We start from the raw sequence: 23817 nt of genomic DNA on the forward strand, positions 1-23817 counted from the left end.
TTATAGAATAAAGATAAACAGTTAGAATAACTCTGTATTGAATGGGAGGGACAAATGCAGCCAACTACATCAACTACAACTACATCTTTACATTTAATGCGTCACCTTTCTGTAAGTGCACTTATTTTGTGATGAATGTGAATTGTGTTAACTGTGATGTTTCTGATAATCAGATTATTAAAATACTGCAGTAAATGGACGATCATTTGGATCAGTCCAACTCTTTTGGAGAAGGATTGGATCTCATTGGTTATCTGGTGATCTAAATCTGATACTAGTAGCTCATTTGTTTGTCTCGGCTTGTACACCGTCTTATAAAACCCAGTCGTCCACAACAGACTCTCTCACCAGAACTCTTCTTTAAGTTCTGTAATAATGGAGGTGTTCACACAGGGGTTGTGCTGCATGCAGGTCAGGAGCAAGTGGCACCGCTGGTACAGGAGGACAGCCTGAGACGGGCTCAAGGGAGACTCTGACTGTTTCAACAGAACAACATAGACATGGATCAACTCTAGTATTTAATCTACTTTTCCCAAAGGAATCACATTCTCATGGATTTGATATCAATTATTATGGATTTACCAGAAATGACAGAACCAGAACCACACGCTGGGCCTGATAAACCATAAACAGGAGCTAAACACAGACAGAGCACAACTTAGTGAATCTTACCATCTACTGAAGAGCTCGTTTTGATTCTAAAGAGATTTACAAAGAAAGGGTGGGATTTAAGTGTTTGAAAAACCCAGGAGAGTCAGAAAGTGTCCTACATTCTTCATAAGACTCACCTTAAAAAAACTAAACAAACAAATAAAAGTCTATAAATCTGCATCACTGGACGAATTTTGTAGTGAAGTTATGCAGCCAGGTCCATAAATATTGGGACAGCGACATACATTAATTTGTTTGCGATCACATCTTGAGTGTTTCATTTTAAATCCATTGTCCTGGTGTACAGAGACAAACTGACCAACATGGAGTCGCTGTCCAAATACTTATGGACCTGAATATATACAATAACATCATTATAAATGAGGAGTGTGTAAATGTGTGAGAGCACTACTGACTTTTTTCTATGTCTAATGCCAGAGAGTGGGAATCTACTGCACCGTAAGGTTTTAGAAATGAAATATTGTATAGTTTGTGTTATTACTGTTACTTATGTTTTATATTGCTAGTCACTGGTTATGTCCAGACACAGATGATTCATTCTTATTGAAACTATATCCAGTACAGCAATAACACAAACAAGACAGATAAGAGTGTTGTGTCTTACCTCTGTGTGAGATGTAGAATTGCAGTTGTAAGGCTTTAGCTCAGGATCACACACACCAAAGCCAAGAGCAAGTCTGCAGTCACGCTTCCCCTGCAACACATTAAAGGCTCCTGATACAGTAACATACTGTATAAATATACACTACAGTCACAGGCTCCAGTCATATCTGAGTTTACTCACTGCTTGGACGTTAGTGCGCTAAAGCGAGCAGCTCCTTTCTCCGTCTCACCGAGCATCAGGCTTATGGTCTGAAGCACTAACGTGGAAAGCCTGGAGACCGACACACAGTGTTGTAGTGAATCAGTGAGGTGGTGATGGTGTTCTGTTCCAGTCAAGGTGAGTCAGAGGTTAAAAGTGGAACAATCGCTACAAAAAAGTTGTGTCTCACTTCATATAACGCCTAAATACTACAAAGATGATGTTCACGTAATTTTGACCTAAAAGTAAATAAAAAGTGAAATAAAGAAACATCATGTCTAACTGTAGCACTAACGCTATAAATAGTTCAATAGTCGCCTCTTATCATTTAGTAGAAGAGATTACAGAGCATGGAGAGGACTTACTGTATGGACCTGAGGGGATTATTGAGTCACACACAGTGTCTGACTTCATCTAATCTAATTCAGCCTCCTGAGTTCTACTGGAAGAGTCTAACAGTGTTAATGGTGTTGAATGGTGTGTTTGGTTTGATCAGGTGACTCAGACTTACAGTAGCCTGTCTGCAGTGTGTAATCTGTCCTGAGAGAGCTGCAGGCTTACAGTCAGCGTTTTCACCAGGAACAGATAGAGCTCAGGTGTAGGGCTGCAACTAACGATTATTTTGATAATCGATTAGTTGGGCGATTATTTTTCCCCCTTCGATTAATCGGATAAAACCTAGCGCTTCTTTAATTTAATGTTTTACTTATAACTATTAAAAAAACATAAATCAGGGTATTATTTATGTATAAAAATAAACTTTTAAAAATGCAAAAGCCACATATAGAGTTTAATGATCTTTAATTTTGAAATGTATATATATAATGTTCAAAAAATACACTGACATATTCAGTTGTTAAGATATAAACAGCTCAAATAATGTAATTTTGTATAATAAAATGATGTGTACATAAATAAAACCACAGTAAATTTTTTTTTTTACAAGTTAACTTTGTAGTGGACTATAAAAAATACTGTAGAAATGCAAAAAGCTGATAGTCACAAATGAACTGTTATTTGCATTCGCTGAAAACCACAACAATCACTAAATGTAATATTCTACTGTTATTCGCACCGTGTAAATTAAGCTAATCTAAAGTAGCGCCATTTAACTAATCACTATTGCACTTAAACTATACAACTTTTACATGATGAAGATACAGTTTTTACTGACCCTGCTGACGTTTCGCCATCCGTAACACCAACATGTTTTCTTTTTAAGTGTTCGTGCATGACATGCCATGAAAGCTCGGTCTTAGAGGCGTTTAATGTAAATCACTCCCATACCTTGGATATGGCATGCCATATGCGCGCTTTTTCCTGCCGGCGCTTCTGTAACCTCCATTGCGCGAGCGGCTGTGTATCTGTGTGTATCTGTGTGTATTTGTGCATCTTGTGGTCGCGCTCCTCAGTGACGTGAGCAGCCCAACTAATCGATAACGGCATTCGTTGACAACGAATTTCATTATCGATAATTATCGATTTTATCGATTAGTTGTTGCAGCCCTACTCAGGTGACACACACACACACACACACACACATTAAACATAAATATAAAGAGTAAGTACATTTTATCAAGCTTTAAAAAAGTTTCATCGAGTATCATGAGTCACGCATGCACTTTTTGTTTTGAACACCATGTTTTTTCTCTCGCGTGCGTGTGTGTAAACGTCTCCCCTGCTCGGTCTTAGTGCTCGTCTCTCACTCGAATAATAACCGTGTGTGCATGTAAAGCATCGTTAATTTTGTGTGTGTGTGGGGGGGGGGTCGTTCCTTTCACACACGCATATATTATAACACACGTGTGCGCAATGTGAAGCAAAAACAAGTCACATTAGAAAGGTTCGATCCATTTTCTCTCTCTCTCTCTCAGCCTTCACTGACTCTGTGTGTGTGTGTGTGTGTGTGTCACTGTATATAATATTAACTATTGCTTCTAATATTAATTAATAATAAATATAATTTTATTGTTAAAAAATTATGCATCTCTCCTAATTAGACACTGTGTGTGTGTGTGTGTGTGTGTGTGTAAGTAAGTAAGTAGATAAGAGAGGGGGAAGGGGGCATGAAGTCATTCCTCCTATTCTTCTCGTCTTACTTTAGTTTTATATACACAGCGTGTACACACACACACACACATACACACCCACGGCGAGTACGCGCTTGCACACACACACACACACACACATATACACAGCGTGGGGAAACCCTTCTCTGTGGGGAACGAATAGTTGAGTTTTCATTATAAACATGCTGTAAAGCAGTAGTTATTCGATCTCTCTCACATTGACTCAGATACAACAGCAATGACTGATACAGTAAATCAGTGGATACAGCATGTTCTCAGAAAATCAGTGCAGTGGTAAATGCTGGGGCGATGCGCAACGGAAAGTAGCCTTGGCCCAGGAAACCCTTGGCCGATATTTTCCCCACAGCTTTCCGTTCATCCTTGTGCCATTTTGGTGACAGAGATGGCACTTTCATTTCTGCCCACTCGGTTGCACAATCTAAAAATTCTGTCCAAAATGCAGCATAGACATATCTCAACACACCATCTGCATCATGGCATTTTTCATTCAAGCTGTACTTTAAGGGCTAGTTAAGAATCAACTCATCTTTGAATTGACAAATCATTTCCTCTAACAGATGATGGGTTTCAGAAAGCAGCTCATAGTCTGCGTTGCCAAGTGAACGGATATTACGCTCAACATGATCTACTAATACAGGAGTGGAGGTAGACAAGGCAACATTAATGACGTCTTCTGTAGATGAAAGAATTGGAACAGTGTCATCTAGAGGGCTTGCAGATGATATACATCTTCTATGCCACCTACGATCACCTCTGAATCATAAGATAGAGAAGTAAGATCAATGACACCAACAACAGATAAATGGGCACTGGAGGTCTCATGGTTACACTGTTCAACTGTACCAGATGGTTTGCTTTGTGGATTATTTACACCAAGAGGCTTTTCTAGGTGTTGATCATGATTAATGCACTGTGTTGTCTTCTGCTGCTCTCCTAGAGAACCACTATGTCTGTCCTTTTTATTGTCCACTTCTGTCTCAGATGTGTCTATGTGCCACATTGTATGTAAAAAAAGTGTAAAATACCTAATTTTGAGAGTGTGTACAGCTCACCAACAGTAACGCTGTCTTCAAGTTCTGATTCCTTAAAGTCATAAATACTATGAGTGAATTCTTCCCATTTTCCTTTTTTTTTGACTTACCATGTGGAAAAAAATATTTCCTTGGCATGAGACATAAGATCTTTCTTGGTTGAGTCCTTGGATATATCAAGAATTCTGGTTCCCCCACCACAGCGTTTTCTGACTTGCTCTCCCTCATGAATCCCCCCAACTTGATTTTTCTTGAAGACTTGGTAGCATTTCTTTTCTTGCTTCCTTTTTTCGTTGGCCTACTTTCCTCTGTAGTTTCCTCATCAAGGCTTGTTTTTGTTGTCCTCATTTTCTTTCGCAGTTTTCCAAGAAGGGACATCTTCGAGCAGTTCTCTTCTTTTCGTTTTTGTTTGTCCAGACAGTACCGCCTTGTAGCAATCCTGTCTCCATACAGTGGTATGTAGCGTGCAAGGCGTTTCATCTAGTTCTCTGACAACTGAAGTATCAATCTGTAAATTAAAAACTTAGCAAAGTTAGTTTTAATGGAATGTGTGAGTTTGTTTTTAAGTATACTTTACAATGTTTATAATAATGGCTTTTGCTATTTTTTTTCTACAATTACATTTCACAATTTTACCAAAAAAAGAAGCCTATGTAAGATGAGATACCTTACAAATTTACATGAAAGTAAACCAAAAGGAAAAGTAAAACATAAAATTTCATATTCTTTAGCAAAATAAATAAATAAATAAATGTTAAATGAATTGTAAAACTAAACACAGCCCTTGTTAAATTGTATTGTATCTCTAATACTGACAGTATGTACACTATGTATTTATCTAAATTTGAGTCTTGAGAACCTTATTACTGAGAACACAGGCAGTGCCGATATCAATGTCTAGGACAGTTGATTGATTCTTTGTAGTGGATTATGTAATTGTACGTACAAAATACAATAATAATTAATAATGTTTTTAATACATAATACTTTGGGACTATTTTTGTCACAAAATTACCCTGTCCTGTTGCATTTGGTCAATATGTTTTTCAGGAACACCCCTCTTACGAAGAAAATCCCACAGACCAGCATCCTCATTAGTATGTTGCTGATGCGGAGCTAGAGCTGTCATTTCCTCCAATTTCAGTTGCAGTGAACACACTGGAAAAAGGATAACCATTACAGTTACACCTGTAAGGGTCCTCCACTAGAGGTCACTGTTTTTAGTTTGTAGTTTTTGTTGGCCGACTCAGTTTCCCAGCAGGCACCTCGGTCAGGTGATGCAGTGCACACCTGAACCGAGGTAGCCATCAACCAATCTATAAATAGCTGTTTAGACTGGGAAACTGGGTCGAGCATTTTTGGGTTTTACCACTGTCACATGTGTGGGCTTTTTGTTCTGTTTAGTTATATGTTTAGTTTGTGTTTTGATTTTAGTTGTGTTGACTTGGGCTCTTTTACCGGCAATGTCTCTGTGTATGTTTTGTGTGTCTGTGTTAGTGGAGCTGATTCAGTCCTGTCCTCCTGTGTTCTTGTGGTTAGCTAGAGCAGGTAAGTAGTTAGGTGTGTGTGTGGCTAGGAGCGTGCTTAGCTAAGATCTAGATTGTGTTACAGTAACTAGCATGCTTCTAGCCATAACCCCTTTGTGTCTCTAGCTATCCTGTGTTTCCTCTCCCCCGAGTTGCCCAGTGTGCCTAGTCTTTAGGTGTCCCCTAGCCTAGCCTTTGATGTGTCCTCAGCCTAGCCTTTGATGTTTCCTGAACCTAGCCTTTGATGTGTCCTGAGCCTAGCCTTTGATGTGTCCTCAGCCTAGCCTTTGATGTGTCCTGAGCCTAGCCTTTGCTGGTCCCCTAGCTTAGCCTTTGAAGGTCCCCTAGCCTAGCCTATGATGGTCCCCTAGCCTAGCCTATGATGGTCCCCTAGCCTAGCCTATGATGGTCCCCTAGCCTAGCCTATGATGGTCCCCTAGCCTAGCCTTTGATGGTCCCCTAGCCTAGCCTTTGAGGGTCCCCTAGTCTAGCCACTGGGTATCCCTTGTCTGTGTTTCCTCTCCCCCTAGCGTCCCAGTGTGCCTAGGTTTAGAGTGCGGTCCCTCCGGGCTTCGGAGTAACGACTAGCTTGTGAGTGCTGCCTCGCTTAGCCTTGGAGGGCTGCCTCGCCTAGCCACTGGGTAGTCTTTGTCTGTGTTTCTGTGCCCCTATTCCCTAGTGTGTTTAAGCCAGTAGGTAAGTATAGCTTAGTGCATGTTGGGGCTGAAGACATGCTTAGCTAGGTGTATGTGTAGCTAACTGCCATGGTTAAGCAATGCTTAACCATGTTTAGCTAGAAGCCATGCCTAGCTGATTGCCATGTCTTTAGCCCTTGTCCTGTCCCTCTCTTGGTCTCTCGTCTCGTCTCTAGTGCTTCCTGTGTCTCTAGTGCTTCCTGTGTCTCTAGTGCTTCCTGTGTCTCTAGTGTCTCCCGCGTCTCTCGTGTCTCCCGTGTCACTAGTGTCTCCCGTTCTCCCTAGTGTTTCGTTTCAGCTCCACACCTTGTTTATGTCCTGTTGTGTTTGTCCCCCTGTTATGTGTCTCGCCGCAGGGCGTGTTATGTTATGGGTCTCGCCGCAGGGCGTGTTATGTTATGTGTCTTGCCCTGTCTGTGTCTTACCAGAGAGCCCCTGTCAGCACAAAGTTAAGTATCGTTTAAGTTTGTTTGTTTCTTTGTTTGTATCTTTATTTATATTTTGTTTAATTATTATTAAAAAGACTCTTTTTTTGATTACACCACCCCTCTGCCTCTATGCCTGCTCCTTCCGCCCACGGCGTTCAACACCTGCCAATACACCCAGATCGTGACAGAATGCTCGACCCACCAAGGCATAGCAGAGGGGGCTGGGACTAAAGCGGCAGCCTCACGTGGAGGCCACAGCTGCAGCACCCTTCAGGCCTCACGTGGAGGCCACAGCTGCAGCACCCTTCAGGCCTCACGTGGAGGCCACAGCTGCAGCACCCTTCAGGCCTCACGTGGAGGCCACAGCTGCAGCACCCTTCAGGCCTCACGTGGAGGCCACAGCTGCAGCACCCTTCAGGCCTCACGTGGAGGCCACAGCTGCAGCACCCTTCAGGCCTCACGTGGAGGCCACAGCTGCAGCACCCTTCAGGCCTCACGTGGAGGCCACAGCTGCAGCACCCTTCAGGCCTCACGTGGAGGCCACAGCTGCAGCACCCTTCAGGCCTCACGTGGAGGCCACCGCTGCAGCACCCTTCAGGCCTCACGGGGAGGCCACCGCTGCAGCACGCTTCGAGCCTCACGGGGAGGCCACCGCTGCAGCACGCTTCGAGCCTCACGGGGAGGCCACCGCTGCAGCACGCTTCGAGCCTCACGGGGAGGCCACCGCTGCAGCACGCTTCGAGCCTCACGGGGAGGCCACCGCTGCAGCACGCTTCGAGCCTCACGGGGAGGCCACCGCTGCAGCACGCTTCGAGCCTCACGGGGAGGCCACCGCTGCAGCACGCTTCGAGCCTCACGGGGAGGCCACCGCTGCAGCACGCTTCGCGCCTCACGGGGAGGTCACCGCTGCAGCACGCTTCGCGCCTCACGGGGAGGTCACCGCTGCAGCAGCCGCCGAGCACCTCGAGGAGGTCCCAGCAACACCAGCAGGCCTCATGTGGAGGCCCCCACCCTCGTCCAGTAGCCCTTATTCAAGGCTCACCGCCTTCGGAGCGACACCCCAGCACAGCGTCCAGCACCCGGCTTCGATGTCGGGCACCCACTGCTGCACGGCGGAGGAAAAGCCAGTACTGCATCGGCCGCCCGGATTGGGGGACAACACAGCACTGTCTTCAGGGGCTCTACTTCTCAGAGCAATACAGTGCTGCCCCCTCCGCCCGGCCTACAACAACGATCCGGTGCTGCCTCCGCCACACAGTTGACTATTGGGAGCTAGCCCGTCGGGGTCGGGTGAAGGGACACCAGGGAAGTGCCCTGGGACCACCAATAGCGCTCCGGAGGAGCGGTTTAAGGGGGGGGGTACTGTAAGGGTCCTCCACTAGAGGTCACTGTTTTTAGTTTGTAGTTTTTGTTGGCCGACTCAGTTTCCCAGCAGGCACCTCGGTCAGGTGATGCAGTGCACACCTGAACCGAGGTAGCCATCAACCAATCTATAAATAGCTGTTTAGACTGGGAAACTGGGTCGAGCATTTTTGGGTTTTACCACTGTCACATGTGTGGGCTTTTTGTTCTGTTTAGTTATATGTTTAGTTTGTGTTTTGATTTTAGTTGTGTTGACTTGGGCTCTTTTACCGGCAATGTCTCTGTGTATGTTTTGTGTGTCTGTGTTAGTGGAGCTGATTCAGTCCTGTCCTCCTGTGTTCTTGTGGTTAGCTAGAGCAGGTAAGTAGTTAGGTGTGTGTGTGGCTAGGAGCGTGCTTAGCTAAGATCTAGATTGTGTTACAGTAACTAGCATGCTTCTAGCCATAACCCCTTTGTGTCTCTAGCTATCCTGTGTTTCCTCTCCCCCGAGTTGCCCAGTGTGCCTAGTCTTTAGGTGTCCCCTAGCCTAGCCTTTGATGTGTCCTCAGCCTAGCCTTTGATGTTTCCTGAACCTAGCCTTTGATGTGTCCTGAGCCTAGCCTTTGATGTGTCCTCAGCCTAGCCTTTGATGTGTCCTGAGCCTAGCCTTTGCTGGTCCCCTAGCTTAGCCTTTGAAGGTCCCCTAGCCTAGCCTATGATGGTCCCCTAGCCTAGCCTATGATGGTCCCCTAGCCTAGCCTATGATGGTCCCCTAGCCTAGCCTATGATGGTCCCCTAGCCTAGCCTTTGATGGTCCCCTAGCCTAGCCTTTGAGGGTCCCCTAGTCTAGCCACTGGGTATCCCTTGTCTGTGTTTCCTCTCCCCCTAGCGTCCCAGTGTGCCTAGGTTTAGAGTGCGGTCCCTCCGGGCTTCGGAGTAACGACTAGCTTGTGAGTGCTGCCTCGCTTAGCCTTGGAGGGCTGCCTCGCCTAGCCACTGGGTAGTCTTTGTCTGTGTTTCTGTGCCCCTATTCCCTAGTGTGTTTAAGCCAGTAGGTAAGTATAGCTTAGTGCATGTTGGGGCTGAAGACATGCTTAGCTAGGTGTATGTGTAGCTAACTGCCATGGTTAAGCAATGCTTAACCATGTTTAGCTAGAAGCCATGCCTAGCTGATTGCCATGTCTTTAGCCCTTGTCCTGTCCCTCTCTTGGTCTCTCGTCTCGTCTCTAGTGCTTCCTGTGTCTCTAGTGCTTCCTGTGTCTCTAGTGCTTCCTGTGTCTCTAGTGTCTCCCGCGTCTCTCGTGTCTCCCGTGTCACTAGTGTCTCCCGTTCTCCCTAGTGTTTCGTTTCAGCTCCACACCTTGTTTATGTCCTGTTGTGTTTGTCCCCCTGTTATGTGTCTCGCCGCAGGGCGTGTTATGTTATGGGTCTCGCCGCAGGGCGTGTTATGTTATGTGTCTTGCCCTGTCTGTGTCTTACCAGAGAGCCCCTGTCAGCACAAAGTTAAGTATCGTTTAAGTTTGTTTGTTTCTTTGTTTGTATCTTTATTTATATTTTGTTTAATTATTATTAAAAAGACTCTTTTTTTGATTACACCACCCCTCTGCCTCTATGCCTGCTCCTTCCGCCCACGGCGTTCAACACCTGCCAATACACCCAGATCGTGACAACACCAACAATTTTTCCAAAGTAACCATGTGTTAGCTTCCATAACATCCAATAGGTCAAATTATAAAAAAAGCACTATTATGCACATTAAACATTTACAATAAACTAAGCTTACAAAAGAGAAAGAAAGAACAAACAAAACAGCCAAAACAAATACAAACAAATGTAGACACTGATATATGGGGAACATTTGAGCTATGTATTACACTAATGTTTTTAAGGCTTTGCAAATATTTATAGCTTTGGATTGGGTAGTCTATGCAATGCTTACTTGCTCACTTGCTCACTCACTCACTTATCGTCTATACTGCTTTATCCTGTACACAGGGTCGCAGGGCCTGGAGTCTATCCCTGGAGACTTAGGACACAAGGCAGGGTACACCCTGGACAGGTTGCCAATCCATCGCAGGGCACACACTCACACGCTCATTCACATACTATGGGCAATTTGGAGATGCCGGTGTACCTAATCAGCATGTCTTTGGTCTGTGGGCGGAAACTGAAGTACCCAGAGGAAACCCACCAAGCACGGGGGAACATGTAAACTCCATGCACACAGATGCTGAGGCAGGAATCAATCCCAGAACCTGGAGGAGCAATATGACAGTGCTAAGCACTAAGCCCCCCTCCATGTTTTTTTGTTTGGGTTGCCATGTTGCCTGGCAAGTGGTGACAGTTGGTGCTTATTTATAAAGCAATGATAATTTTACAAAGCTCACACCTGTCTGGTGGTGGGAAGTTCAATTGACTCAATTGTTCAGTTTCCAGCTTCAAGTTATTACCCAAAACAGAAGAGGCATACAGTATTCAGAGAAACAACATTTACATGTTTTAATATAATAAGCTATTTAATAAATGTTCTAATAACTATATTAGGTGAGCTGTTTATTCGTCTTTGCATTGGTGAGAAAATATTTAGGTAATAACAGTGCATACAGTCCACAGTGTGTAGAGAAAGGAAGAGCAGGTGGACTTCACCGACACGAGTAGACTCAAGTGGTGCTCACTGCAGAGCCAAATGGGAGGAGCTGGAGCTCTAGCTCCTCCTCGCTAGATCTAGTGGGCGGGGCTTGAGACATCATTGGGCCAGGTAGATTGCCACACAGTTAGAGTCCATTCGAACTAGATGTACCTGTATCGCACGGTAAGAACACTGTACTTTAAAGATAAACTTTACATTGAAATGTTTATAAAATGTATATCTTACATTTATCGCTGTCTCGACATGACTATGGTTGCTATGTTTTCACACCCTTGAACAGAAACATTAATCAGTTTTTTTTTTCGTGTAACTAATGCTAGCATTCTCCCATCTCCCATGCTACATTTTAGCATGTGTAGTGTTTATATATAATCATAGTTTTTTTTTTATTTCAGATTAACCTGTACAGATGCATCAGACAATACCCCTGCTGTCTATCCAGAGATGCACAGTGTGCTGCCAAAAATACCACTGTACCTACTGTAAATCGGTTTACAACCATTTGCATGAGCTCCGGAATCATGTAGCTAATCACATGCGAAATGCAGTTCAAGAAGAAGGTATAAGTGTCGTGAATAATTTTAATTGTAGTACTGTGCGTGTGAGAAACACATCATGCTTGTTGAACCTTTAAGTTTTGCATTGTCATTTCTTCCTAGCATTTAAATCTTAAATATATTGTTCATTTAATATGTTCTCCTGTTGTGAAACTTTTGGGAATTTTGAATTTCACATACTTACGTTTTTCTGTATTACATTACTTAATTTCAATCATTATAAATATTAATAACATGTATATAAATACTCTTTATGTGGCAATCAGCCTGCAAGGGCTGGTGTAGAGTCTGTCAGGCATTTGTTCCAGCTGAGTAGTTGCATGTTTAGCTAATAGTTTTTAAATCAGGGCTTTATTTGGTAGAATTTCATGTGTTCTGCTTGGACAGAACAAAACCTTCACCTACACTGGCCTTGGTGTTTGGTGGCAGTGTGGTAAAAAATATATAAAAAAAGATCTTAATGTTGTTGGATCTTAATGTTGTTGTGCAGGTAGATCGCTGCACAGTTAGAGTCCATTCGAACTAGATGTACCTGTATCGCACGGTAATGTTTCACCACAAAACCTCAGCATAGGCAATGCATTGTATTAAACATGTAAATGAAACAATTGTGCTAATTTTATTCTTTCTATGTTTTAGATTTTGTCATCATCAAGTGTGGTCTAAAGTGCAGGCAATCACCACATTTTCACTGCTGTTACTGTACATCAACAGTAATTAGGCGTGACAGTCTTATTACACATTTTAAAATGTGTAAAAATTTTGATCTGGACAACCACCATTCCTAGCATCAGCAGCACGACCACCATCTCCAGCATCAGCACCTCTATCCCCAGCATCAGCAGCACCATTACCATCCCCAGCAGCAGTACCTCCATCCCCAGCATCAGCAGCACCATTACCATCCCCAGCAGCAGTACCTCCATCCCCAGCATCAGCAGCACCATTACCATCCCCAGCAGCAGTACCTCCATCCCCAGCATCAGCGGCAGCACCTCCATCCCCAGCATCATTGGCACCATCACCATCCCCAGCAGCAGCACCTCCATCCCCAGCATCAGCAGCACCTTCATCCCCAGCATCAGCGGCAGCACCTCCATCCCCAGCATCAGTGGCACCACCTCCATCAGCAGCACCAGGACCACCTCCAGCATCGTCAGCAAAAAGAGTACGCGTCCGGCAGCAAGTCAGGGTGACTTGCACACACTGGCATTAAAATAAATCAAAGGAACTTGCTGGTTCATATCAACCGAAGACATAGGCAAAGGGTAGACGTTATTACAGCAAAGCAGCATCTATCATGCTAATGCATTGATGCCAAAAATGGCATCTTTGCTGTTGATAAGTCATTTTTTAAGCCATGCTCTCCTATACATGTTCAAAAAAAGACATGGGGTGCAAGCCAAAAAATAACCTGTGAATTGGATGAATGCAACACAAATGCTGAATTTGCAGTGAGGAGTGGAATTGTTCCTTATGAGTGCATTCATCTTAAGTCATTGCTCTTCTGTCCCCACTCAGACACAACACCCATCATTTTAGATGAGGAGGTACTGACAGAAATTGTTGCTTGTAGGTTTTTTGGGGATGCAAGGAAACAGAGCTGCTTAAACCAACGAAAGGCAGCTACTGATGCAGGTGTTCCACTTTCTGTTGAGGTGACTGTTGGAGGACCTCCATCCAAAAAGTTCATTTCAGTATATGAGCCAAAAGTGTCATACCACAGCAGACTGGGTAGGGTAATAGCAGCATATGATTCAAAAAAGAAGTCCTGGCACTGTCCCTGTGCCAAAGCAAGACAGTCAGGTTTTCATAAATCAGTCGCAAAATGGCATCTTTTTAGTACTGACTGACATCTGTTCATGACTGCAGTAAGTGACATCAGGCCAGATCCAGCTGTGAATAATCAAGAGACAGATTGTGCATCCAAGGCAAAGCCAGGTGAAGATGAAGGACACGCATATCCTCCTGATGATGCAGGCCTTCGAAGGATGGTTCACTATTTAATGGAAAAAAAAGCTCTTCCTGCCCAACTACCCCAGCATTTGGTCACTGGTTCCAAATCTTTGCTGGATTTTCCAAGGTGGTTGATACCAAAAGAAACATCATGCATGGACTGTGCAGGGGAACTTACTGAAGCACTGCTCATAACAGCAGATGCCAAACTTATTACTTATACTGGTGTTGTAAATGGTGTCAAAATATATAATCCGTATCATCTTAGCAAAACCAATTTAAGTTTGATTGACTGATGATTGAAAGCAACCAATAACAATATTGTAATTTTTCTTTTCCTTGCATTTTTAAGGCTTTTCTACATACTGCAAGGCATGTCCTGACTGTGGGCTGATGTACAGATATCAAGAATGGAATGATGTGTAATGATGGAATGACGACCATATTCTCATCTCCCTTCATCTGTGTATTGTACTACGCGAATCACTTCAGGTAAGAACACATTTACTGTTTTACTGTTCTTACTTTTTGAATGTGTGCCCTACTATGTTTTATACTTTCTTAGACTCACCATTCTGTAAGCCGCGCAATTGAAGTCCTTGAGCAAACAGAAAATAAGACCTTCCCTAAAAAAGCCACAATACTCCATGCCTACATGCACTTTGAAGCCATGACCTCACACAACTACTTGTATTCTTGTTACAAGTGTGGATACTATCCACCAGTGGTGGTCATGGACCTTCACAGAAAGGGTGTATTCAATATGCCTGGTAAGTAACAGAACAAACAGTTTTTGATGAATAAAAGAAAAATGACAATTGTTTTTTAATACCTTGCTTAAATCTGCAGTAAGTGACATGGAGGCTCCACCAGCACACTTTGATGGCACTGTCGATATCAAGCTATTTTGGGACTCTGTGATGTCTGAAATCGTTTGCAGTGGCTTACTTCCCTGTAAGTAAGCCACTTACTTACTTGTGTCTGTTCACTTAAAATATAGGGCTTGTCTGTTCCACCACAAGAATACAGTGATAGTATTGTGATGTAGACTTTGCATGTTAATATTATTGTTTAATCACAATTGTGAACTATAGCAGGATTCTTAATTGAAGTAAATTTAAGCTGCTTGTTTTTTTTTTATATATATATATATTTATTTCCAAGGTGGCCGAAAGAACCCTTTTGTGGTTGTTCCATGTTATAACAACTAGGCTCCTTGGATTGGACCAAAAACTAGAAGGGATGACATAGTTTTTAACACAGAACATGAAAAGTTTCATGCACCAAGACAGGCTACAGAAATGGCAGATCTACAAATGACAGAGGAGAGGCTCCAAGATGCACTAATTAATCTCAAGGTAATGACTTGTTACACTGATTATTAATTCACTGTGTTTGCATTAAGCTAAATATTATTTCTTGTTAAAATAATAGGTGGACATGGTTAGAAAACTGTGTAAGCAATGTGGCCTGGACTCAAAAGGCTCAAAAATGGACCTTATCCTAAGATTGCGGGATGAAATGAAGAACAGGTCATCTTATGACAAGATCTTTGAGAAGGTCTGGGGAGCTTCTGGTAAGCTGCATCTTTCACTGTACAATTAGATCTGTAGTTGCATCTGTTTACTCCACAGTGATAACAAGTTGTTGTTTTTTTCTGCCAGGAGAATGTAATGTTTGTAGGTCAAGCATACAAGGTCATCTGTAGCAGTTATTAAACATTGTTTATGTACATTAATATTACATCAATTATGCGTTTTCCATAGGTGGTTGGGCAGTTGTTATGTACAGTGGTGTACTCCATGAAATTTAATTTAAGAGCAGAGAGTCCCAGAGACTATGCTGACATTTTGCTTAGGTAGAAGCACTTTCCAAACATAGCCATATAGGATTTTGCAAGAGGACTGGCAACACATACTAACTTGAGGGAGCCTGAAAAATTGCTATTTAGTCCACATGAGGGGCGGCTGGCTGAAGCAACCACAGAGAATGTGCAGCTGGCTGGTGAGGGAAAGCTAAAAGTCAATTTACCTTGGCTCAAAACAAAGAAAACAGGTACAGACGTTAACTGCCACCCAACCACCGGGTCATCTGACCACTACACGCTGTATGATATTTTCCATGAGAGGAATACAAAGGATACTAGAGATGCCCTTCGGAGGATTGGACTTGTCCCAGAACTGGCTGGCTGGGTTAACAGCCAGTGTGCAGAACAATTATTTGCAGACATGAGGAAGAACAATTATTTTTTTAATTACCTCACACCCTCTCAGCACATCTTAATGATACGGACCATGCTACACCACTACAACACAAAATGCAATATTAAAACTAAAGCCAGCATCCAGAAAGTAGTGGGCAAAGATGTTCAACTGCAGTTGGATCACAACGGTCAGATAGTACTGGGTAAATAAAGGAATCTATTTATTTTGTCAGTTGTTTAACATTGAGTGCTCATCTGTATTATCTTCTAATCGGTACTGTTGCGGTTTTGTTATCTTTGTTTACTACAGCCACAGCTGCACAGATACCAGATGAAGCAGTGGAAAGAGTACAATCCAGTGAGTGACAGAAAACTAGGTCTAAGTAAAAAAGCAATAATACATCTAAATTAAACAGTATGGATATTTTTTATCTTGTGGAATTTATCTCATTTTGACGTCCAAACTAGGTCCACTATTTGGACGTCCAACCATGACCACGTCATTTTGACGTTCAACATTTAACCTAATCTGCCTTATTTTTTTTGGATGTCATTTGGACGTCTATGGCAGTGGCAGTAAATGTGTTTTACAAAATAGAGCCTATCATCATATGATTATACATATGAATACAGATTATTTATAAACAAACAAGATTTATTATCTGTATGACTATTTATTTTTTTGGTAGATCATATATATATATTTTTTACATTTTCCTGTTTCCCTAACAGTTTTTATTTTATTTAAAGTATCTCATAATCAAGTTATTAAAATTTTTATTTTATATTGTATTGTGGCGTAGGCGGGGCGGCGGCTGACGACCATCATGCATTGCGGGAGGGTTTCTGTGTGTTCACCATGTTGGGGAAGTTTGTTTGCGCTAGTGGCTTCGGCCATGTTTGCCCCATTAGGGTGTGTGTGACCTGCTGAATGTTCTCTGGTACATGCTTAGGCTGAATTAGGTGTAGGTTTTGGGTGAATGTGTTGCTCATGCTATAGAGTGCTGTATGTAAATAAAGTACTCCTAGCCGTTAGCATTGGGTAGCAAGCAACCTCACTCGTTCTCCAAAATTCTTACTGTGGTAAAGCATTGCAGTATTAAATAAATAAAATAAATAAAATAAACAAATATATATATAAATCATGGTGGCCTATCCACCTTATTCCTATCTTACGACAGACTGTAATTGGAAGTCCAAAAATGACATGGAAAAGACGTCACTACGACGTCACGTAGCGCAGTGGGATAAGCATTTACTTCCATTATGGTTGAACCTGCACTGACATTAACATCCACTTGGTAGCGCTTGATAGCGTCTCAAGCCCCGCCCACTAGATCTAGCGAGGGGGAGGTGGAGCTCGAGCTCCTCCCATTTGGCTCTGCAGCGAGCACCCTCTCGATTTGTCTGCAATTATTAGAGTTTTAAATAGTAGTGTTTTTGTATTTATTATATTTTTAATCATACTTGTTAGTTTAGTCAGTGTGTCACAGGCTCACAGCCCCACTTACAGAAGTTTTCATTATTTTCTTCTTCTACACCCAGGCAAGTTATCAATTGTAAACAAAGCATTAATGTATTAATAGGTAAAATAAAATGCATCTGATTATAACGGTATGGCTGTTTGTTTATATATTTATTTATTTTGGCATGTACATTCTAATGAATTTTAATCAAGAGCTTGATTTTACAGTCACACAATGTCGGACCTGTCACATCCACAAGAGGGCGCTGGTGTGTCTGCAGTCCCGATGCGCGCGCCTGTTCTGTTGTAGACAACACTAATTTGTAATAATAACAATACTGTTAATAGTTTGTTCACCGTTCAAAAGTGTTTTTGATGTGTTTGCTTATTTCCGATAATATATCTGTGTGAGCAGGGGCGTAGCAAGCTTTTTAAAAGTGTGGGGGATGAATGTTGTTTATTTGTTAACAATAAAAATGATGAATACAATGTCAAAAGGGTACAAAAGGTATTAACATACAAGATATAAAAAGCTTTTAATTTAAATGAGTGATAGTGATACTAGAGTGATACTAAAAACACACTTAGAACAAACTTGCTAGACTTGCTAAAGATTTAGAATCAGAAATGCTTTAATAATCTCAGGAAAAAATTATTTTGTTACTCCAAATATACAGACAACATTTCATACAAACAACATACTGTATATTCAGAAGAAAAATATAAACAACTATGTACATATATAAATGCAACCAACAACAACAACAACTGACCAAATAACATATGACCAACTATATCTCTACACTGAAAAAAATAACTTGTAAGATTTACTTAATAAAATCCTCGTAACAATTTGCACACATAGATTTTAAGTAAATTTTATTGCTCCAATATTAAGTAAAACTCACCCGTAATTGTCAGGTAAAATCTACTTAACAATTAAATTAACAATTAAAAAAATTAAGTAAAAGTTACATAATTATATTTAATGCACAAGTTAGATTTATTTAAAATAATCTAGTAAAGTTAATTTATTGTTGTATCAGCAGGAACCTTGATTTTATGAAATTATTAAGTAAATCTTACTATCATTTTGTTTTATAAGATTTTCCCTTACTTGGTTTTATTAATTTATATTACTCCCTATAATAATGTACACATTGCTAATTTATGTTTTGCAAAGAAACTTAAGTAATTATTTCATCTATATCTTTCATAAATCACACAACTAAAATATAATTAAACAGTTTATTCACCAACATTACCAAATATTTTTGACATTCACAGTCTAGATACAGGTTGTCTTTTTAATAAATGTGCATTCAGATAAATTTTGCATCCATAGAAACATCTGCACAGCACCAGGGCCGGAAATACTTGTTTTAAACAAAATTGTGTAAAATAATAATAATAAATTAATTAATTAATAAAATACAGCATTCATTTAGAAATAAAATACAGCAGAAAATACATTAAACAAACTGTAAAACTTAATAGCCCTCTGTAGCAGTAAAGTTGCAACATTCAAATCAGCACTCTGGACTAGTGCACTTAAAAGTATGCCATTGAAACTTAACGCATTAAAACATTTTAAGCTGAACATGTAAACACTGAACATGTAAAGACAAGTAGTCAAGCCATATCAAATGCTTTAAGATGATAACTTTATCTTTAAAGCTTGCACTTTTGGTGATAGCTTGATCCCACCAAGTTCTAAAAGAACTTTCTGAAATAGCTCAAATGTGTAGCGCAGTGCTCGGGGGTCTGCAAGGTTTATGGCAAAAATTATTCCCATAAGCAGTGCACATGCCTTTGCAGTATTGCCACATTCTTGCAAAATTTCCTTTCCTTCAAGGATTATGGATACACCAACCGGTTCCTCCCCTTCAACAGCACGGACAACAAGGATTTTAAGAATGTGCAAACTGGCATCACTTCGTCTGTCCTCCTGCATAAAATTTACAAGTAAATAAAAAAAATATATATTATTTCGAGAAACAAAAAAATCTGAATTGCTTCAATCACCTGTGATGACTTCATTATCACAGAGAAAAAATAATAATAACAATAATTGATAATAAAAAATGACCATCACTTCATATACTTCAGATTGTTAAACTTGGGTTAAATTGCTTTAGCAATAATCTTGCATCAGTAAAACATTCTAAAACATGGCATGAGATGGCCACACTCCATATAGATTACTCTGCACCTTTACAGTGTCAGGAAATCCTATGATGAATGCTGAGTTTGTATTTAAAGGGTTAGTACAAACATGAAAATTCTTTCAATTATTACTCAGATTTATGCATTCATTTGCATTTGGTATATGCTTCTGTCCAATGCAACAAACACTATATTCAAGGTACAAGTTTTTATTTATAACTTGTAATTTACAATTACTTGCTTTTCCTGGGAATCAAACCCATGACCTTGGTAGCACCATGCTCTACTGTTTGAGCTAGATAAACTGTAGATGGTCATCACTAAGCAGGAAATGTCCACCCCATCATCTAACTTTATCTTGTAGTGAATTTAACATTTTAAATTGTATAATTAATAAGAAAACAATGCTTTACCAGGCAATCATCAGAGATCCTCTTCAGATTCACGTCTCAGCTCTACGCTTTGTTTCTGTGAAAATATTTACATTGTATCATTACATAATCTTTTATTAGTACAACTACATTTAGCCAATTTTTCATCTTTTGTAAGTTTGCCTTTATCCAAAGAAAATTACAAAAGAGAAAGGCATCAGGCATGTCAAGCAGTGCTACTAACACAAACACATGTTTCTGACATTGTTAGAAAAATACAAGATAGAACAGTGAGGGATTAAGGAAAAAGTGAGAAGCAAGAATCATGTGTGGAAAGATGAAGCATGCAAGGTCACAGGATGACTCTACTTCTTTTTCTTGTCTGCAATGCGATTTGGACAAATTAGAGCTTCTGTCAATACTGTATAAACATATGTACAGGTTCATTACAGTTGAAATTTAACTTGTAACTTATTATCAAAATTCGGATTAAAAAAAAAAAAACATTTATTGCTAGTGCTCTTTTACCATTTAATGCTTTAACACACCTGACTCAGTTTGTTCAGAAAGGACATCTCACTAGCGGACCTTTCTCTGAACACGCCGTTTTCACGAGAGGTGGGGGTAAGAAACACGCATCTCGTTCTATTAATCCGCGCGCTCGGTTCGTTATTATTTTATTTATTTATTTTTTAATTTTTACCACAGGACCCCTGGGGGGCTCCGTAGGTTCAGGTTTTTACACGAAAAACGGTGTTTTGTGAATCTCCACACTATTAAAAACTGAAATATTGCTAATTGTACGTCCTGAGATTAAGATGAACATTAATTGGGGGTCATGAAAGTGAGAATCACATCCAAAACAGAAAGGTAAACTTACCTCGAACACGCCAAACTCCAGCTCCAGCCACGCCGTGCTGTACCTCCGTGATGATCCCCAACCGACTGATCCACAGCGCGGGTACAGCGTCTCCAAACACGCATGCGCGGTTTAATTTGAAATTTTAACTAAACTTAAAAAGTAAAATTTACTTAATATTATTAGGTTTATGTGCAGTGATTATAAAACATGTAAATGTTACAAGTAAATACATAATAATATTTAACTCTTTCCACTCAGTTAATTTATTACACGAATTAAATGTGTAGGTATTTAAACTTTTACTTAGAAAATTCTAGTTCTCCTTGAAATGTATTTTTACAATGTAAAAATTATGATGGTTAATTTAATACATTTTACCACACCAAAAAATCATTTTTTTCAGTGTAATTTAAAAGAACCAAAAGTGCTCTTTCTGCTCTCCTTACAAGAGACAAACTGCTCAGCAAACTTTTTTCTGTTTACCCTGTCCAGCTTGTGAGGCGAGTTTGGGTCATTGTGCTGCGTAGCCATGTTTTCAGCCTCCGGAGGCTGCTGAAACTCCTTTCTGACAACTAGGAGGAGTCAGGCAACTGTTTCGACTTCGTCAAAGAGACCACGGACCTCTGGGGTCATTCCTTGAAGAACTGCAACAACTTCAGTACTAGACTGGAAGCTGTACTTCATTCTGAACAATGCAAGCTAACCTTTGAGAATGTCTGGGTTGATTTCTGGGTACTGTTGGACAACAACATGCATTTTTCCAGTTAATAGAACTTGTTCCAGGTGCCTTAACATTTGCATTCCTTCCTGCTCAAATCTTTCTATAAACTGCTTGTCAGCAACATCCAAAACTTTGTAGAATTCAGTCCTGTAGTAGTCAGAAGGGGACACATGTACATGTGCAGGAGCACTACCTGTGAAGCGCTAAGGTGGGATACAGACACGAGGAGCGGCAATAGGAGTGAGATGGAGTGTTTCACACATACTTGTTGCCTTCGTGTAATAAGCCTGAAAACTCTGAGTTTCTCTTTTTGCTGAAACTTTCCTTAACACAGGCAACAGCTGAAAGCATCCCATCTATGGTCTGAATTGTGCTCTGGAGGGACATATTCAAAACCTCCAACTCCCCTGTGATCTCCAAAGCACACAGAAGACCAAAGACTACATTTCCCTGCTGGAATGTGTCATAAAGCCCCTGTGCCTTAGTAGCCGCATCAAACTGACTCACTGCCATTTCAGCCAAAGCCTTGATTATGCACTCGTACTGGTTTAGCACAGTGGGGATGGCACTAGTGCCAACAGTCCACCTTGTTGGACACAGAGGTCTTATAGTGTGACATGGACACTCACCCCCCTCAGACCTTGCAATTCCCTTAAATATGTTCTTCAGTTTTAAAAGTATAATAATATAAATAATAGTATAAATAATTTAACAATTTACTGTTTTTAAACATTAAAAATAATATACACATTAAAATAATATTCTTCAATAGCCAACAGGTATGCAAACTGACATTATTTCTCACTTTTTTTCTCCTCAACAGATCCAATCAAACACAACAGGCAGGTCAGCTAATGAACAAACAATGCTCAAAATATCAAAATCAATTGCACTGGCAATAAACCCATAAATACATTGCTTAACATTGTCAATTTGTCCCTCCTCATCAATTTCCTGCCTTCTTCATCACAGTTACTTTATGCATTAATGCCACACACATAACCGAATTTAGCTAAGTTAGCTACTGAACACTATCCCAATTAGCAATTGCCATTAGTCTAAAAAACTAAATATAATACAGAAAACATTCGACATGTCAACAAAACATAAACAGAACATCTTCCCAAACATATATCAAGCTTATTTAAAAACCTCAAAAGCATAAACATTCAAAGTAGCTGGAAAACGGAGATGTAAATAATCATAACAACCATAAGTTCCCGCCTCCTCTGCACGAGCTGACCGATAAATCTAACACACCAAGAGAGGCGGGACTTAAGGCAGAACAGCCAATCATCAGCCGGTGTCATGTTTGAGAGGGAGGGGAGAGGAGAGCTGAAGCGAGCGGAAACACAGAGCGGCCAGGGAAACGGAGGAGCCAAGGCCGAGGTGTTTGTTTAAAACTGCGGGAAAACTGTAGAAAAAGTCTGGGTGTTGAACCCTCTCACCGGGAAAAGTGTGGGTGTTAAAACACCCACATCCCCCACGGGTGCGACACCCCTGGGTACAATAGAACATTGGAGGCCATCTTCAACCAGATACCACAATGACAACCATCAGGAATAGATAACCCTCTAAAATTGTCAATAGGACAACAAGAAAACTGATCAAAAAGCTAATCTACAGCAACATTTAAGGAGCTCAAGCAATATTCCTGTCTGAGTTAGGTTAGATGGAAGCCCTTTCTCATTTACATTTCACAGAGACAAACAAAATCACCCCAAACCATGCAACAGAATGTCTTATGGTTTGATGAGACCAAGTTATAACTGGTTTGGCATTATTCTATTGCCCTTCTTATTTTTAGCTTGGACCGGGGTTCTAGTGAAGGAGGAAATCAAAGGAAATCATCTATAGGTCCAAATACCAATCTACTTTGGCACATAACGTTCAGGTCTTCAAGTATGTTTTTATTATACATAAAAAAAATAAAAAAAAACAGTTAGATAAACTATGAATTACGTGATCAGGGTAAGGCGGACATACCAGTAATAACAACCACAACAACAACAACAACAACAACAACAATAATAATAATAATAATAATAATAAAACATGAACTGCAGCTGTAATGCATCGTTAAACAACAGTATTAAATATATAAACATAGCTGAAAGAACTGAACAATTAATCATGCAATTCATTTAGGAAAAAAAGTTAAATATTAAAAAAAACTATAAATTCCATGTCTAGCCCTATAATAATACAAAATGTTTATAACAGTTTCTTTGTTTCACCCTTGTGTTAAAGGTCTTTTGCTGGCATCGACAGGAAAAAGTTT

General features: G+C 40.7%; 1 protein-coding gene and 3 long non-coding RNA genes across 5 annotated transcripts in view; 2 read left to right on the forward strand and 2 right to left on the reverse strand.

Moving 5' to 3' along the window:
* LOC128534119 (NACHT, LRR and PYD domains-containing protein 12-like) overlaps window positions 1-23817 on the forward strand; it is a 483267-nt gene that overhangs the window by 362595 nt on the left and 96855 nt on the right. The window lies entirely within an intron of this gene.
* Window positions 362-2086, reverse strand: LOC128533851 (uncharacterized). Of its 2 annotated transcripts, XR_008361399.1 has the most exons (5): window positions 1986-2086; window positions 1457-1546; window positions 1277-1366; window positions 583-636; window positions 362-476 (listed from the first exon to the last, which is right to left on the reverse strand). It is a non-coding gene; the product is annotated as an uncharacterized LOC128533851 (long non-coding RNA). The 2 variants fall into 2 exon arrangements; XR_008361398.1 differs by lacking the exon at window positions 1986-2086 and having other exon boundaries at window positions 1457-1639.
* LOC128533864 (uncharacterized) lies at window positions 14145-14875 on the forward strand. The gene is made up of 3 exons (XR_008361415.1): window positions 14145-14240; window positions 14314-14518; window positions 14598-14875. It is a non-coding gene; the product is annotated as an uncharacterized LOC128533864 (long non-coding RNA).
* Window positions 18937-21119, reverse strand: LOC128533845 (uncharacterized). Its single transcript, XR_008361391.1, has 3 exons — window positions 20834-21119; window positions 19996-20050; window positions 18937-19364 (listed from the first exon to the last, which is right to left on the reverse strand). It is a non-coding gene; the product is annotated as an uncharacterized LOC128533845 (long non-coding RNA).

The sequence above is a fragment of the Clarias gariepinus genome, chromosome 12, assembly GCF_024256425.1.
Source record: "Clarias gariepinus isolate MV-2021 ecotype Netherlands chromosome 12, CGAR_prim_01v2, whole genome shotgun sequence".
Taxonomy (NCBI): domain Eukaryota; kingdom Metazoa; phylum Chordata; class Actinopteri; order Siluriformes; family Clariidae; genus Clarias; species Clarias gariepinus.